Source organism: Hemiscyllium ocellatum, chromosome 2, assembly GCF_020745735.1.
Source record: "Hemiscyllium ocellatum isolate sHemOce1 chromosome 2, sHemOce1.pat.X.cur, whole genome shotgun sequence".
NCBI classification, from domain to species: domain Eukaryota; kingdom Metazoa; phylum Chordata; class Chondrichthyes; order Orectolobiformes; family Hemiscylliidae; genus Hemiscyllium; species Hemiscyllium ocellatum.
Genome location: NC_083402.1, coordinates 34,861,973 through 34,881,599, shown reverse-complemented (window position 1 = coordinate 34,881,599; position 19,627 = coordinate 34,861,973).

Genomic DNA, 19,627 nt, shown 5'->3' with positions numbered 1-19,627 from the left:
GAACATTTAAACATTTACAAGCAAATATGTAGAGTCGGCTGTTATGTTTTAGTTCCCAAAATGTAAATTTGCAGTAGGTAGCACTGATATGGCCCATATGCAGTGTATGAAATCAGGAAAATTGCAAGTTTCCCATTCCTTCAGTTTTCCAGAATCTATTTGTAATGCTAATGAGGAATTACATATTCTAAGAGAATGTATTGTTCATCACGGAGAGGAAAGCAGTGCACAGATTACAAATACAACAACAAGTGAGTGTAGTTGGCAGATAGCAATTCCCTGATCCTAGTACACACAGGGGAACACTTATGTTTCTGCGATTTGACAGACTATAATGAAAACTTCGATGTAGCATCGCCAATGGGGAGAGGAGATTTGATAGAGGATGTATCACACATAAAAGGATTGGAGTACTTGTACCACATTTAGTATTAATATATTTGAAATTACCTCTTCGATATTATAAAATGAAAATGATCTTTTCTATATTTTGATGAAGAATATTATTTTTTAAATTCTTCCCATTTTACACAATTCCTTCATGACAAGATGGCAATCTATCCTGAAGAATGAAAATAAATTGTAACCTCTCCAGTCCAGAATGTCTAAGACCAAGTCATTTCTGGAATATGGAGAAGTATTTGAAAGCCAAACCACAAGGGTATGAACTGGAAAACACTGTGGACACAAACATTTAGTTGAACCATAAAATGATGAATTAACATTATAATGCAGTAATAGAAACTGTATTTTCAATGCCCCTACTCCAAAGTACTATATTGAAATTAAACTGTAAATGACTTGGGTTTTCTGAAAATATTTCTGGATAATTGGTGTTCCTGAGCAATAAATTTCTGGATTCAAGACGTTATGATACATTAATCTGTAGTATATGAACATAAATTAGTGGGATGCCCACATCACTATATCTGCTCTTTCTGTTCAGTTGTTATTGAGATTTTCTACCTATCAACTCTCCAATCATTAAAAACTATTCATGTACATGGCTCTGGATGCTTTGTGATTAATCATAGATTATAAGCAGTTATCCAGATCATAAATTAATATAATTATCATCATTAACGCATGATTAGCAAACTAACATTGAGGACTTTGCACAAGTGGATGAGGAACGCAAACAATCACTGTCACTTTGATTAACCATCATAAGAAGCCAGAACTTGGGAAAAGTTAACACTTAGACTCAATAGGATTTGCATTCAAACCCAGTTTAAAACAGCCTGAACAAGTTGAGCTTATGAAATGCAATTCAGCATTGGCTCTATATTTAGTTTCTACTTCAAAGGAACAAATGTTATGTCCCACTCGATGATGAATTGACCAAATTAGATGAAATGGATTCTAAGAAGGTTACAGGGAACAGCCCAAATATAACACTTGCATGGAGAGGCTCAGTGGAAATCATATGTAAGCAGAACTGAGGGACTAATTGACTAAAGGACCCAAGGTGCTCCTAATAATTTTATTTCACTTTCAGTAAATATTTGTGTTCCCCAGCTGTTGTAAAATCAATCACATAACTAATAGTAAGCATCAAGTTGAACATGTACTTCCATAATTTTATTAACCCAAATGTTTGTCTGGGCTTTAATCTGGATGTCGGCATTGGTGAGTGTCTTGTAATCACTGGGCCTAGGGAATGCTTGAAACACAAACTTGACTGACCCTTCAGAAACTGTGTTGTACCACTTCATTTTTACAGTAAAATTAGGCAAATATTTCTGGAAAATCAGGTCTTCCCATGTTCACAGGATGACCGTTCAGTGAAGCCTCAGTTTTGCATTTTCTGAACCTATTGTCATAAATAAAGTTAAACACAAGCTTATACTCACAAAGGATATTGGATTATGTTTGAGGTGAATAGGACATGTAGTATTTCACTTTTCCCAATGAACTGTATTTAACTTGTCACTATAGGTATGGATTCAGCAGTGGAGTTACTGGGGATGAGGATTTAAAATATGTTGGTGGCTAACACATCACCTTCCCACACATCCTTGACCTGGTTCCCATCAGATGATATGCAGGCAGAAGACACAAGGGCAGCCATTTTCTAAAAAAATGATGTAATAAATAGCTGAGCTTATTAACAATAGTGCTAATAATATGGTGGTGTGAATAAATGGACAAGTGACAGAAAGCCTTGTCCAAACCAATTCCATGGAAATGTAGGAAGAATGGGGCCCACATCATTCAGATGATACTCTATGCACATCTGGGGCGCCACCCTTTAAAGTGTTATTCTGTTCCCCCTCATTTCTCCCCACCTGACCTCCAAAACCTGTTACTTCATTCCCCTCGACCCTCCCAAGGTCCTCAACTCTGATCCCTCCCAGTCCAAACCAAGAGACTTGTCTCAGCCCAAACACCATGGCTATTTTCATCTCAAGGCCTTACAATGCCTCTACTAAATACTAGAACTTTTAGGACTACAACAGCTTCCAGCCTATCTGAATGGCCAACAGCTCTCAAGGGCAGGACTTCCTTCAGTGAGGATGGCAGTCCTTCCCTCACCTCCTCAAGGCTGCTTTTAGCACAGTTTAACAGCAGGGTGGCTCTTTTCAACTTATTTTCTTCTGGAGCTTGGGGGTGGGGGTGAGGAATAGGACCCCCATGCCCAAACACATGTGAAATCCAGACATATGTTACAACAGTCATTCACTTTGGTTCATTCTTACTTTATGGAATGCTGCTTTTTTTAAGGAAAGCTCTGAATCTCTCAGACATATCTCAATTAAAAGTAAAATTGATTGTTGCTGTCTAACTTTCAAATATATTTCTAATCAGCTGAGGGCATACCATATTTTGATCTTCTAAAAGATTATTTTCCACTGCACTGAGATTGTTGAGTTATTTGCTTTTACTTATAAGTGGACAATTTAAATGTATGTTAAAATTTCTATTTAACGGGGATCCTTAAAAAGAAACCAATTTTTTTTTCTCTATTATACTAGAACTTAGGCAAATTTTAAAAATTTCCTGGATGAAGAAGTGAATATTTAAAATATTTGTGCAAATGCACTTGGCTATAGGTCATCAATGTGCTATATGAAGCCACAAAGTCATTACATGCTTGCAGCAGTTTCATAACTAACAAGATTATTAATAGCCTAAGTAATTACGATTAAGAACTTTACCCTTTGCTGGAGACTGTACACCATTTTATATTTAGAGCCCTAACATATGCAATATAACATTTCTTACTAACAGAAACTATATGATGTGGCTGTAAACCATCTCTCATCACTAATCCATGTTTTATTTTTGTACATACTTGCAAATATAACAAATTCATTGCTATCCTATTTTGTTCAACTATTCGTAAAATGTTTAATATACTATTTAAATAATTGAATTCCAAGTGATTTGGGTAACAGGTATTCAATTTTTTTGAATGCCAGAATCAATGTATTTGTTAATTATATCCAGAGATCTTGTAATTTTGTCATTGTTATTTTAATAAGTGAACTTTTTCCCACAGTCCTAAAATTGCACTTGGGGATGAATATGTGTAATAAAATCCATTTATCCAGTTAATGTCTTATTTTTGATGGAATGAACATTTTCCCAATTCCCTTGTCATCTTTTTTTCCTTCCATTGTCATATGATTTTCAAATTTCTGTTTCATTATATTGAGGAAAAGCTTTGTGATGAGAAGTATACGTTATAAAATCTGGAACATTGACTGAAATAGTTTTAAAAATGAAACAGAAGAGCATGAGTTTTAAAGGTATTCATCATCATTGACACTGTTCCATCTATATGTATAGCAAGTCTCTTGGGGCTAGGCTAAGCTTCATAGGATGCACTTTTGCCAATTGCTGAACAGTCCAGACATTGAGAGGTGTTCTGCCATAATTGGTTCTTTTGAAATGGTTTTCAGGTATCGTTGGGTCTTTCAATGTTGATATGTATTGTCAAGCCACTGCAGTCAGCTGATAGCCATGGTGGTTCATGCCAGCTTCCAGATAATGTTGCCATTTCCCTTTGTTGATAGATGGTTTCTTTTGGGTGCAAATTTTTCATTTTGGGGTCTTTATGTTACTCTTGCAAGGGTCCTCAAAGCAGGTTTCTAGACACATTTTTGACCAGGCTCTGGCTATCTTGCCATACAGAAAGTCCTTATTTTATCTTCCATTTCATGAATGTGACCCAGCCAATAAATTGATCTCTGCTGGATGACTACCAATATACTTGGGAGATTAGTCTTTGAGAGGAATACTACATTTGTGATTCTTTTCCTTCCATGAGATGCCCAGAATGTGCCACAAACAGCAAAAGTGGGGAGACTTGTTGAAATTCCTTTCTTGATATATATAGATTTCTGTGGTGAGAGAAAAAGCCTCATGAACCAATATCTTGGGTATGAAAATCAGCTTGAGGTTGTTTCATGCACATTCCAAGAGGAGACCAAAGATGATAATAGTTTTCCTTATACGTGGATTAAGTTCCACATCAAGAGACAAATTGTTGATCATTAAGGCAGCAGTATGTGCGAAACTTTTCTAGGTATAGATTATTTAGTTCGATCAAGGATAGAGATGTAACATCTTAGCTTGTGAATATGTTTTTCCTGACAGAGTAACGGAAAGAAAGTTTTTAAAAAATAGAGACAATCTATCTGTCTTTGTAACTGAGATCATTTGTGAGTAATTAACACAGCATCATATTTGTGAGAAACTCCCTGATTAAGACTTGCTGTGCTTTCATCATCCTCATCGCCTGAGCTTGAAAAGATTACTTGAAGCATAAAGGCACTCAGCAAGGACCGAATTCCAGTCAATCTGTTAAAGTATAGGAAGTTTCATCTACTGTTGCATCTCATGACCTCTTTCTTTCTCTGTTGGAAGAGAGAATCTCTTGCACAGCACTTACATGATACAAAACAGTAATTTATACAGGGGACTCCTGATGTATGAATTTGCAACTTACAAATGCTCATATCGACAAACACAATCTCATACAAGGATGTAATTGTAAAGATCCAACATGAGAACATTTCCTGTACTTATGCTATTTTGTATTGTCCTTGACTTGCATGCAAACCAAGTTGTGAATAAACTCATGAATGGAACCCACTCACAATTTGGGAACTGTCTGTACAATAATAAAAATGACAAAGGAGATTACAACAGCTGTCAGGGCTTAGCAGTACTGGGAATGCCTTTTTAAAGGCCATGCTTATAAGACACCATCACCTTGCATATTGAAATTAAAAATCACACAACATCAGGTTATAGTCCAACTGGTTTATTTGGAAGCACTAGCTTTTGGAGCGCCGTTCCCTCTTCAGGTGGTTGTGAAGCAGGAGAAGCTTCAGTCTGAGTCAAGACTGGGATATAGACAGACTCTGACCTCACACCTTTAAAGCATTGTCTGAGCTGAGCTGTCACCTTTTTTTTATAAACCTTAACTTATCTTGAGAATGTGACTTAAAAGAAGTCCTGGGATTTACATATTAATGAACAGAAACCTGTAACCCATTCTAAAAGATGAAAGACTTAACAGCAATCAAGGTTTGTTGAATATATAATTTTACTTGCATGACATTGTAATCTTTTGCTATAAATTTTGTGTCTTATGCTTGTCCTGCTTCACAGCCACCTGAAGAGGGAGCAGTGCTCTGAAAGCTAGTGCTTCCAAATAATTTGTTGGGCTATAACCTGGTGTTGTGTGTCCATCCCAGTCCAACACCAGCTCCTCCACATCATTGCATATTGAAGGTATTCAGAAGTGTGGGGTTTGGGCTGATCCATCTACAGTGGCTTTGAATTTCTATTTTAGCTGAAAGACAAGTGTAAAAAACAGGATATATCATTACCCTACTTTTGTTGACCTCAGTACCCAAACCTGTCAGCAGGGCACTCTATAAGATCATGGAAAAAATTGGGTGCCGATCAAAATTCTTCCATTTTATCCACTTCATGAATTTCATTTCATGTCAATATTCAGTGCAATACAATTTGATAGCACAACATCTGACAGTTTCATGTTGAATAATAATGTGCCAAACTGAACCATATCCTAAGACCCCCACATTGTTTGGAATTTTCTTCTCCATGGTCCTGACCTTTGCCTTCCCTCCACTGTGGGGTGGCACAGTGGCTCAGTGGTTAGCACTGCTGCTGCACAGCACAAGGGTCCCAGGTTCAATTCCAGCCTCAGATAACTGGCTGTGTGGAGTTTGCACATTCTCCTCGAGTCTGTGTGTTTTTCTTCCCATAGTCCAAAGATGTGCAAGTCAGGTAAATTGGCCAAGCTAAATTGCCCATAGTACTAGGTGCATTAATCAGAGGGAAATGGGTCTGGGTGGGTTACTCTTTGGAGGGTTGGTGTGGACTGGTTAGGTCAAAGGGACTATTTCCACACTGTAGGGAACCTAATCATCAAAAAAAGGAAGGGTTTACCTGCATACTTGGTCAGATGACAAGCTCTGCATGTACCCAGCCTGAAAGCAAAGGCATTGGTTGTAAGGATTAAACTATCGCACACTACAATAACATTTTATAGTTCAAAGATAGCTGGGGATTTAAACACTTGTGGTAACTTACTTCACATTTTTTCACCTTTTTTTGAACTCCACTTTAGGACAAATCTGCCATGTCTGCCAAATGTGATTTTTAAACAATGGTGTAATAGACCAGAGTGATTATTTATAATGACCGTTGAGATGTTTCCTGCAGCTCTAGTTTAATCAAATTAACCAGTATGCAGTAGAGGAAACTAGTTTTTAAAGATATTAGCCTAAAGCAGCGTGAGAAACTATCAGTCAGGCAGAAACCAGGTTACAGTTACTATCACATAGAAAAGCTAACCACAACGGTATATAGTTCAAACAGGTGGGTGATTAGATCAAGAAGTAGCTTGACCAAATTATCCAGACTTAGTAAAAAAGAGTGACCGTGACATGTACGAAAGAAATGTCTGATGGTATAAAACAAATACACCCTGTTGAGTAGTGTTGTGGGGGATGCTGACTTAGGGAAAGTAGCAAGTTTGTGGCACCATGGTTGGCTCTGCTACACACAGGGGAGGAGAAAGACCGGGAGAGCTTTAGCGATGGGGACTCAATTGTAAGGGCAACTGGCAGTCAGTGCTGTGACAACAAACAAGACTCTCAAACGATATGTTGCCTCCCTGGTGCCATGGTCAAGGATGTCTCAAAGCACCTGCAGGGCATTCTGAAAAAAGTGGGTGAACAGCCATCAATCATGATATATGTTGGCACCAACCATATGCGTAAAATTAAGTAAGGTTCTGGAGCAGGAATTTTGAGCGTTAGGTAGTAGATTAAAGAGGAAGACGACTAAAATGCAATCTTTGGATTATTTCCAGTGCCACGTTCTACTAATGTTTCGGAGTTGGAAGATGGGTCAGATGAATGTGTGGCTAAAGTAATGGTGTAGATGGGAGGACCTTAGACTTTTGCCTCATTAGGACAGCTTCTGGGGTAGGTGAAACCTGTACAAGTTGGACAGGTTGCATCTGAACTGGAATGGATCCAATATCTTTGCCAGGAGATTTGCTCATGCTATTTGACAGGGGCATGGGCCACAGAGTAAATGTAAAAGGTAGGGAGGAAGGCCCAATCAGAAATGCTAGGATAGTCCAGTAGGTGGAGAAGACAGGTTAAGATAAGGCACACGGGAGTGTGGAAAGCTAAATTTCTATCTATTTTAATACAATTAAGAAATGAGTAGAACTAAGAGGGGCCATGAAATATCTTTGGCAGATTAAGGAAAACCTTATGGGTTTTATTAGTATCTTAAAAGTAAGATAATTACCATAGAAAGAGTGGGACCTATTAGAGACCAAAACAGCAACCTGTGCATGGAGCCAGTGGACATCAGTAAAGTCTGAAATGAATACTTTTCACTGTATTCACAAAGGAGAAAGACATTGTTTCAGGAATTTCAATTGGAATGGTAAGGTTCTAGTACACATTAAGATTAATAAGGAGATAATATTAGATGTTTCAGTGGACACTGGTGCACAAATCCTCAGGGCTTGATGAGATTTATCCCAGGCTGCTATGGGAGGGCAGAGAGGAAATTATTTGGGCCCTGGCAGAGATATTTAATACCTTGTTGGCCACAGGTGAAGTGCCAGATGACTGGAGCATAACTAATGTGGTTCCTTTGTTCAAGGAGGGCAGCAGGGGTAGGCCAGGTAATTACAGACAATTAGTCTGACACCAATAATAGGGAAATTATTGGAAAAAGTTCTGAAGGACAGGATTAATCAATACTTGTAGAGGCAGAAATTCATCAGGGATAATCAGAACGGATTTGTTAGAGGGAGATGCTGTATAATTTATTTGAGTTTTTTGGAAAGTTATTTAAATATATTGATGAGGGCAATGCAGTTGATGTGGTTTGCATGGACTTTAGTAATGCCTTTGACAAGGTCCCACATTGAAGGATTGTCCAAAAGGAAAGAGCCCATGGATCCAACGTATGTGGCAAACTGGATCCAAAACTGTCTTCCAAATAGGAGGCAAAGAGTGATGGTGGAGGATTGTTTTTGTAATTGGAAGCTTGTGACCATGGTGTACCACAGGGATCACTGCTGGGACCTTTGCCGTTTTATGTACATTAATAACTTGGATGTGAATGTAGAAGCTTTAATTTGTATGTTATAGATGATATGAAAATTGGTAGTGTTGTCGAGGGTAAGAATGGCGAGGCTACAGTGTGAGATTGATCAGCCAGTAAATTGGGCACAGCGATGGCATTTGGTATTTAATCATGATAAGTGAAGTTGAAGCATTTTGGGACATCTACTAAGGGAAGGAATTGGCAGGTCCTTAGGGACAACTGAGTAACAAAGGGACTGTGGTGTACAAGTCCATAGATCACTGAAGCACAGGTAGCTAGGACAGTAAAGAAGACATGGGATGCTTGCCTTCATTAGCTGGGACATAGAATATAGGAGCAAGCAAATCTTATTACAACTTTATAAAATATTGGTTAGGACACCAATGGAATACTGTTCTGGTCACCACACTATTGGAAGGATGACTGCACTGGACGGTGCAGAGGAGATTCACCAGGATGTTGCCTGGGATGAAATGTCTCAGTTATGAGGAGTGACTAGGTTTGGTTTCCTTGGAGCAGAGGAGGCTGAGGGGGAATCTGATTGAGATGTACAAAATCATGAGTGCCATAGACAAGATAGATCATGACAAACTTTTCCCCATGGCAGGCATGTCTAAGAACAGACAGCACAAGTTTAAGGTGAGGAACAAGTGGTTTAGAGGGAATCTGAGGACAATTTTTCACCCAGAGGGTGGGAGAAGTATGGGATGTGCTGCCTGAAAGGGTGGTGGAGGCAAGTACTCTTGCAACATTTAAGAAGCATCTGGATGAGCACTTAAAATGCCAGGCATAGTAGGCTATGGAGTTAGGCTTCCAGTGGCCTGCCATTTTAATTCTCCATCTTGCTCTCACATTTAAATCTCTGCTCTTAGCCTGTTGCACATCCCAGGAAAGTTCAGGAAAAGCTTGACAAACAGCACCTTAACTTTCATTTACAGACTTCAACTGCAACCCTCCCCTTTGTTTGTTTCATTTTCATTGTTTGTTACAGTTTTTGTCTCATTTTTGATTTCAGTCAGCAGCACACCTGCTCTAGGTACACATTTGTTTCTTTGTTGCTTTTCTTGCACCATCTCTATTGCCTTTGCCAGTTTAAGACCAGGTCTTGCGTCATTCAAACTCTATCTTTCACCTTGTCACAGAGTTTCCGTTAGATCTTGTCCCTCCTGCTCTCTACTCAAATCATTTTAAATTTCTAACTTTCACTAGTTCTGAATATTTGTAACATTTTGCAGTTTTAACATAGTGGTTACTAAAGTTTTGTTGGTTACACCCAAGGTCTATGCTGACACTCTCTTAAGTTACATTAAGTGGTGGTGCAATGTTTCCCAAATCATATTCCAACACAATCCATTTAACACTGAACAATTATTTAAACACAAGATGCCAAAAAGGAAATCCACTAAACAGCACAGTCACATGCAGTAATAATTATTAAAGCTTGCATATATTAAACAGATTAACCTATGAATATGAAAATCTTTGTTTCTAAAGTACTTTGCAAGTACTTATATTTTAACAAAATATTGCATATACTGGTGATCTGAAACAAACAAAAAAGAAGTATATATGAAAAGGAAATAGAGTGTACATTTCAAACTGAAAGTAGCAAATGCTGGGTCAAACATCATCCATGGAAAAGAACAAGCTAACATTTTGAGTCTAGATGACTCTTCATCAGAGCTGAAGTGTGGAGGGGACAGCATTTATGCTGTAGTTTGCGAAGGGGTGGTAAGTAGGCATAGGGTGTTGGTGGAGAAAAGGTTGCTAGTTCAAATTAAGTGGTTGAAATGTGAGAATGGTGTGTTTCCTACTAGACTTGAAAGGACAGTAAGTAGAATGGGGGGGGGAGATGATAACAGGCTAAAAGAAAGAGAAGAAATATTCACAATTTAAAGGTGTTGAACTCAGTATTAAGTCTAGAAGGCTGTAAAATGCCTAGTCTGAAGATGAGATGTTCCTCCAGTTTGCACTGTGATTCACTGGAACACTGCAGCATGCCGAGAACAGGCATGTGAGCAGGATGCTGTGTTAAAATGACCAGCTACAGAAAGGTTGGGGTAATGCTTGCGCATAGACAGAGATGTTCTACAAAGCGGTCACCCAGTCTGCGTTTGGTTTCTCCAATGTAGAGTAGGCCATATCGAATGCAGTGAATACAAAACACAAGATTGGGGGAGGTACAAGTGAAATGCTGCTTCACCTGGAATGATTGTTTAGGCCCTTGGATGGTGAACAGTGAAAAAATGAAGAGGAAGATGTTGCACCTACTAAGGTTACATGGAGAAGACACATCGGTGTTGGTGATTGTGGAATGGACTAGGGTATCCTGGAGTGAATGATCCATGCAAAATGCAGACAGGAGGAGTGAGGGGAAGATGTATTTAGTGATGGTGTTTTGTTGGAGTTATCTCAAGTGTTGGAGAATGATCCTTTGAATGCTGAGGTTGCTGGGATGAAAAGTGAGGACAAGGGTAACCCGATCACACTGCTGTGAATGATGAGAAGGAGCAAGGATGGAAGCATGGGTGACTGGTCAGATGCGGTTGAGGGCCCTGTCAACCACAGTGGGTGGGAAACCCCAGTCATGGAAGAAGCAAGCCAAATCAGCAGCATTGTTTCAAACTCTGTTTTCTGTTCACCAAATCTGCTCCACCTGCTGAGTTTCTCCAGCAATATCTGCTCTTACTTATTTTTATGTAGTTTTTATTTTAACTAGTTACCAGACATATTGGGACTCATGGGCATATGGATTTTTTTATTCACTCGTGAGACGTAGGCATTGCAAGATAGGCCAGAATTTATTGCCTATCCAAATTGCCATTGAGAATGTTTGTGAGCTGCCTTCTTGAACTGCTGTAGATATGGCAGCAGTACACCCACAGTGCAGTTATAGAAGGAGCTCCAGGACCTTTACCAAGTGATACTGAAAGCAAGTGATATCAAAAGCAGGGTAGTGTGTGGCCTTGAGGAGAACTTGCAGGTGATGAATATTGCCACCTACTTGCTGCCTTTGTCCTAAGTAGTTGAGGATGTGGGGTTGGAAGGTGCTGTCTAAAGATGTTGGAGTGCATCTTCAGTTGATATACACTACTTCAAATGTGTGAACTTTGAGGTGTAAGATGGTGTGCCAATCAAGTGGGCTGCTTTGTCATGGATGGTGTCATGTGTGTTTTTAGAGTTGCATTCATCCAGACAAGGAGTACACATTCCTCAACACTTCAAACTTGCTTCTTGTTGATAGTAAACAGATTTTGAAGGATTCAGGACATGAATGAGAGAATTCCTAGCCTCTGACCTATTAATGTGGACACTGTATTAACATGGCTGGTCTAGTTCTGCTTCTGATCAACGATAACCTTCAGGATGTTGACTGGGAAGGATTCAGTGATGATTATGACATTGAAAATCAAAAGGTAATTGAATTTTCTTTTGTCAGAGATGGTCATTGTGTGAATGTTATTTCCCATTTATCAGCCTAAGCCTGAATGGTGCTCGGATCTTGCTGCATTTGGACATAGTTAAAAATCACACAACACCAGGTTATAGTCCAACAGGTTTAATTGGAAGCACACTAACTTTTGGAGCGACGCTCCTTCATCAGGTGATTGTGGAGCATCGCTCCGAAAGCTAGTGTGCTTCCAATTAAACTTGTTGGACTACAACCTGTTGTTGTGTGATTTTTAACTTTGTACACCCCAGTCCAACACCGGCATCTCCAAATCATTTGGACATAGACTGCTTTAGTATCTGCAGAATCATGAATGGCATTGGTATTGTGCAATCATCAATGAATATCCCCACTTTTGACCTTATGATGGAGGGAAGTTTGTTGATAAAGCAGCTGAAGATGGTTGGGTCTGGGACAGTTCCCTGGGAAAATTCTCCAGATGTGTCCTGCAGATGAAATGGCTGACCTTCAACAACCACCACAACCGTCTTCCTTTGTGCTAGGTTTGACTCCAACCAGAAAAGAGATTTTCCCTTGTTTCCCATTGACTAATACTATTCTCGGTCAGATGCTCGCTTGTTAGTAAAAGCAGTCAATCTCACCTCACCACTGGAAATCAGCTCTTTTGTCCATGTGTCGTCAGAAGGTTGGTGGAATGTAAATGCAGCACAGAATAATGAACAGCTCTGTAAAAGCAAAAAGATGGAAAAACAAGATTCAAACAGGCAAATGTCCAGAAGTAATTAAAATGTTTAAACATTTCTAAACTCACAACTCCACCATGTAGAAGGATGAGGATAGCTGATACATAGGAATACTCACCAAATGTAAGTTCCTTAATTCATGTTTCTTTAATTTTTTAGCATTTTTATTCTATTTTGTCATTTTTTTCATTCTTTCCTTTTGTAACTGCACTCATGTCTTGAGATTATTAGTTTAATAGTTGAAATTTAGCAATGAACCTTAACAATAACAATTTGTATTTATGTAGTTTTGTGACACTTTTTACTTTATAATCAAGTTAACATCCTCTAGTGGCAGGGATAGAGTACTGCAAGATTAAAATACAAAACCATTATCTAGGTTGAGATATTTTCAAAAGGGTTTTAAATCCTAATGTCTGGACTACATTCAGGTCACAATCTTTTCAGCAACAGTCTCCTAACTGATGGCCCAAGAATTAACAGTCCAGGGATAGCACCACTAGGCAGTGATGAAAGAGGGCAGATTGGATGTCCACACTGCAAGTCCAACCAAATACTGGACGTTCTGCAGCCTCACCACTGCACAACTCAGGTATCTACTGTTGAGGCTGCTGGGAGAAGCATAAAGTGCCTCCAACTTGAAGTGTCCTTGCAAGACACTACCAAGACAAGGCAACCAAGCTATCTGATCTTTGAAAGAAAGTTCTTCCTATCGGAATTTGGGAGATCAGTCTTTTACTGTCTGGGGTCCCCTTCTCTGACAATAGAGCCCTCAGATGTAAAACCTCCACAGGAACTGCCTCCATGAAATTGGCAGCTTCCACCTGAGTGTTGTTCCTTTGCTGATAAAGTGACAACATCCCGAAGGATGGCCCTCAATGGGCTTGACGTTGGGACAATTCGACAAATCCCAACAATGTGTTGACAGCCAAGAGCAGGTCAGTAATTAGGAATACTGTAGAGAGAAACTCACGTCCTGACTCCACAGAGCCTGTCCATCATTTACAAGGCACAAGTCAAGAATGTCACAGAATAATCCCCACTTCTTTGGATGAATGTTGTTGCTGTACTGGACAGATTGATAGGAACACAGCTAATTCTGAAGCACCAGTCCGCAGTTCAATTGTCAGGACCCATACATTTGCAGTAGCCAGTGCCTTCAGCCATTTCCCGATATCACATGGAGTGAATTGAAAACTAGAATCTGTGATGCTGAGGACCTCACGAGAACTTTGTAGTTTTAAAGTCCGTCATTGCTGGAATCATTCTTATAAATCTCCTTTGCACTGTTTCAGAGACCCTCATATCCTTCCAAACATGTAATGACCAGAATTTGAAATAATACCCTTTATTTGTGGCTTAACTAGAGTTTACAAAGACTCAGCACAACCTAACTGCTTTTATACTCAAATGCTCTCTAGTTATGAAGCCCAAGATCCCATATGCTTTGCTAACTTACCCCTTATGTTACTTATGCTCTAATTTATCCTCCTGCCATCTTCAGAGTTCAATCACATTAACCCTCAGGTCCCTCTTTCTCAAAAGAATCTTCAGACTTTTGTGACATTAAGGGGCCAACTTTTATCCCAAATTGGAATTGCAAATTGGATAAAAGTTCCCAACTCCACAAACCCAACTCAGGAGAATGTGCCTCAGATTATCAGATTTTAATTTGGGGAGGAGGAGCAATACTAACTGAAGCTGGGCTTGCTAACCTCAGCAACAACACAGAGGCAGCAATGTGGACTGCTGGAGTCCAGGCAGGTTGTAAGATTGGTTCACCTTGGTCCTCTTAGACTCTTAAGAAAGAAGTGATGTAAAAAAACAAGTCTCTAGCCCTCACCCCTCATAACCCTTCACCATCCTACACCCAACATGCCCAGTCTATGGGAACTCATGTCACATCATGCCCCCTCACCAACTCCATATGGGCCCACACACCCCCATGCCTACACATGCCTCCATCTCCAACCCAAATGTGCCTTTACAGGCCCCATGCCAGCTTAGTGCCAATTCATGCCAATCTTGTCCTCCCACCCATCACTCTTTGGTCAAACAAATCTCCACGACAATTCATCCAGTATCCACCATGGGTTTGGCTAGTGGTGTTCCTCAGGGATCAGTGTGGGACCATAATTGTTTACAATTTACATAGGTGAATTAGAGAGTTGGAGATCACAAGTAGTGTTTTACAGTTTGCAAACGACACTAAGAGAGTGGTAGAGCGAAGTGTACAGAGGGCACTGAAAATCTGCAGAAGGCCTCCTTCTCTGCAATTACCCCTCTCACATGGTCACTGATGCTCTCCAGCACATCTCCTCTACTTCCTGCACCTTTGCCCTTGAACCCCATCCCTCCAATCGCAACAAGGACAGAACCTGCCTAGTCCTCACCTTCCACCTCACTGTGTACAATGCATCATTCTCCATCATTTCCACCATATACAAACTGACCCCACCTCTGGAGGTTTATTCCCTCCCCACCCCTATCAGCATTCTGCAGAGACCATTCCCTTCGCGCCTCCCTTGTTCGGTCCACGCCCCTCACCAACCCACCGTGCACTCCCGACACATTCCTTGCCATTGCTAAAGGTGTAAAACCTGCACCCACACACCCACCCCCCCACCTTCGTCCAAGGCCCCAAAGGATCCTCCCACACCTGACAGAGATTTTACTGCACATCCAAACACCTCATCTACTGTGTCCATTGCTCTCAATGTGGTCTCCTCTACGTGGGGGAGACAGGATGCCAACTTGCAGAACATTTCAGAGAATACCTCAGGGACACAGGCACTAAACAACCCCACCACCCGGGGGCCAAACACTTCAATGTCCCCTCCCACTCCGCTAAGGACATGCAAGTCCTGGGCTTTCTACATTGCCAAATTCTAGCCACCTGAAACCTGAAGGAAGAACACCTCATCTTCCACCTTGTGACCCTCCAACCACATGGGATCAATGTCGATTTCACCAGTTTCCTCAACTCCTTTCCCAACACCTTGTCCCAGATCCAACCCTCCAATTCGGCACCACCCACTTGAACTGTCCTACCTGTCCATCTTTCTTCCCATCTAACTGCTCCACCCTCCATTCCAACCTATTACCATTACATCCCCACCTTCATCTACCTATCACATTCCCAGCTATCTTCCCCCCCAGCCACAACCCCCTCCCATTTATCTCTCAGCCCCCTTGAGTGCCAACCCCCTGCCCCCCCCCCCCCCCCACTCCATTCCTAATGAAGGGCTTATGCCCAAAACGTCAACTCTCCTGCTCCTCAGATGCTGCCTGACCAGCTGTGGTTTTCCAGCGCCACACTTTTTGACTCTGAATTCCAGCATCTGCAGTCCTCACTTTCTAATGAGTGGTCAAGGATCTGGCAGATGGGGCATAATGTTGGTAAATGTGAGGTCATCCATTTTGCTAGGAATAACAGCAAAATGGACTATTAATTAAATGGTGAAAAATTGCAGCATGCTGCTGTGCAGAGAGACCTGGGTATCCTTATACATGAATCACAAAAATTTAGTGTGCAGGTGTGGCAGATAATTAAGATGGCAAATGGAATATTGTACTTCATCACTAGAGGGATGGAGTTTAAAAATGGGAAGATTATACTGTAACTGTATAGGGTGCTGGTGAGGCCACACCTAGAATATTCTGTATAGTGTTGGTTTCCTTACTTCAGAAAGGACATGCTGACACTGGAGGGGGTGCAGAGGAGATTCAGTTGGTTAATTCTAAAGTTGAAAGAGTTGGCTAATGAGGAGAGATTGAGTAGTCTGGAACTAAACTCAGAGGAATGCTGAAGAATGAGGGGTGTGTTAGCAAACGACATAAAATTATGAATAGATAAGAAAGAAGCCAGGAGGTTGTTTCCACTGGTAGGTGAAACTAAAATTCAGGGGCACAGCCTCAAAATAAGGGAGAACAGATTTAGGTCTGACTTGAGGAGGAACTTCTTCACCGAAAGGGTTGTGAATCTGAGGCTACCACGTTGAATATTTTTAAAGCAAAAACAGATAGATGTTTGAACAGTAAGGGAATCAAGGGCTATGGTGCATAAAAAGCAAAAGAACTGTGGATGCTGCAAATCAAAAACAAAAAATAGAAGTTGCTGGAAAGACTCAGCAGGTCTGGCAGCATCTGTGAAGAGAAATTAGAGTTAATATTTCAGGTCCAGTGATCCTCCCTCAGAACCAGTTCTGAGGAAGGCTCACTGGGCATAGGTTTAGGGTGCAAGGGGGAAGATATAAAAGAGACCTTTTTTCATGCAGATGGTGGTGCATATGTGGAAACAACTGCCGAGGAAGTGGTGGAGGTTAGTACAATTGCAACATTTAAAAGGCATTTGGATGGGTATATGAATAGGAAGGGTTTGGAGGGATATGGGCTGGGTGCTGGCAGGTGGGACTAGATTGGGTTGGGATATCTGGTTGGCATGGATGAGTTGGGCTGATGGATCTGTTTCCATGCTGTATATCTCTATGACTCTATGACCTGAAACATTAGCTCTGATTTCTCTTCATGATGCTGCCAGAGCTGCTGAGCTTTTCCAGCGACTTCTGTTTTTGTTGTTAAGGATTATGGTGAGTGGGCAGGTAAGTGGAACTGAGGCCACAAAAAGATCAGCCATGATCTTATTAAATGGCGGAGCAGGTTCAATGGATCAGATGGCTTACTCCTGCTCCTAGTTCTCTTGTTCTTAGGTTTGGTGTGTGAACAGGAACTTACAAATGGATGGGATTGTGGAGGTAGGGAAACTGGTCATGGAGGGACTTGAAGGTGACGAGGACTACAGAAGACTGGCCTGCCATGCCCAGTATCCACCATAATCAATCTTGGTATCAATCAGACCGCCTTGTGATTGAATATGTGTCTTTTGCATTTGCTAAAAACATAAGAAACAGGAGCAGGAGGTCATTCAGCCCTTCAGTCCACTCCACCATTCAATTAAATCATGACTGATCTTCTCTTTCAACATTATTCGCATGAACTATCCCCATACGCCTTGTTTTTTTTTCACATGTAGCAATCTATTGATCTCAATATTGAACATACCAAATGACTAAGCCTCCATCGCCCTCTGTGGCAGAAAGTTTTTTTCCAAAATGTCCTTTTTTTGACAAGACACTCATTGAAAAACCATTTAATGAGATAAGGTCAGATACAAATTATTAAGTGCATCATTTCACAGAGAGTCCATAAATATATAGAGTAACAAGTCAAATCAAATTTCATTTACCCAAAGCTTAGCCCCACTTATCTCTGAAAAATGGACTGAAATAATAAATCTCAGTCCTGACCTATTTAAAGGTTGGTTACTTGCTTTTGGATAACTTCCAACTGCAATAATTGACCATCTGTATTTTAGCTCCCAATTCCGGGCCACTGACTATGCCTTGTAATCCTTTGTTCTAAACCCAGCTGGCTGTATGTAGTTTAGTCCTTTTATGCCGTGAATTCCCACCTAGCTTTCAGGAAAGGATATAATATGAGGAAATGCTTAAAAGAAACACATTTTCAGCCCAGCGATCTTTCAATGCACACAGTTGCTTAACTATGGCTGTCTTTAACTTTATTCCATCTTGAGCCTAATTGGGATAGTCAGCAACATTGGCTTGGATATCCTGATAACTTTGTATCAGACAGTATTGAGGCAATGCAGATTACAGTTACACATCAGGACCCTGCAGAATCTCAGATGCAAGCAGACTCCCTGGGAATTGACAGGGATATAAGAGATTCCAAAGAGCAATTCCTCTGGATTTGGTAACATCCAAAAAAAACCCTTAAAACCAGAGAATTCAAAAGGTTCTACTCCTGTTAGGTTCTTCGTTGCCCAGGAAATGTTAGACAACGAAAAACAATATCTACTTCGTGTGTGACTATTAAACTGACTCAACAATGCACCACACAATCCATCTAATTGCACTTCAGAAGACCCCTTACAATCCTAACAACACTTTTCCACATCCCCAAACAGACCTCCTGGACCTGATACAATTCCACCCTACCCTCATGGTTTCCCTGCACCATCACTGGCGTGAAGCCCTGTCAGGCCTGACTCCCTGAATTCTGCCTGCCCCAATAATCCTCCCTGCCTGAACTGGCCTGAATCTGCAGAGCCTGACCTTGTCGGTTTTGACAAACCCTTCCCCATTGCTGCTGCCAATCTTGACATTTTCATCTCTCACCACTCCGTCCCCACACACTGATACACTGACCGCCCCCAAACACTCCATCAGCTACCTGGCACTGTATCCACCTTGCACCTTACCCACCAGGCAACACGGCACACTACCCACCTGTCACATGACTTACCAGATACCCTATCCAGCAGGCACCCAGTTTGCCTGGCACTCTGGCATCTTACTTACTTGGTACCATAACTCCACACTTACACTACAAACTGAGAAACATGGAACTGTGGAAATTAGGAGCAGGAAACCATTTGGCCCCCAAAATGATAATTCAATATCATTACATCTGGTCAACCAACTCAGTACCTTGTGTCCTCTATCTCTTAACTTCTTTTGATTCCTTTAGCTATAACTCCTTCCAGAAAACATTCAATGTTTTTGACCTCAGCTGTTATCTCTGAGAATTCCATAGATTTACCACTCTGTGGGTAAAGAAATTTCTCCTCATCTCAGTCCGAAATGGCCTACCCCGTATCCTATGACCCCTGTTTTTAGACTCACTGGTCATCAGGAACATCCTTCCATAGTTTACCCTGTCGACTCCTGTTATAATTTTATAGATTTCTATGAGATCCTGCTGGACAGCAGCTATTAAAGTACCTCACTGTGTTGCTGGACAGTTAATTCTCAGAGCATGATAGGGTGACATC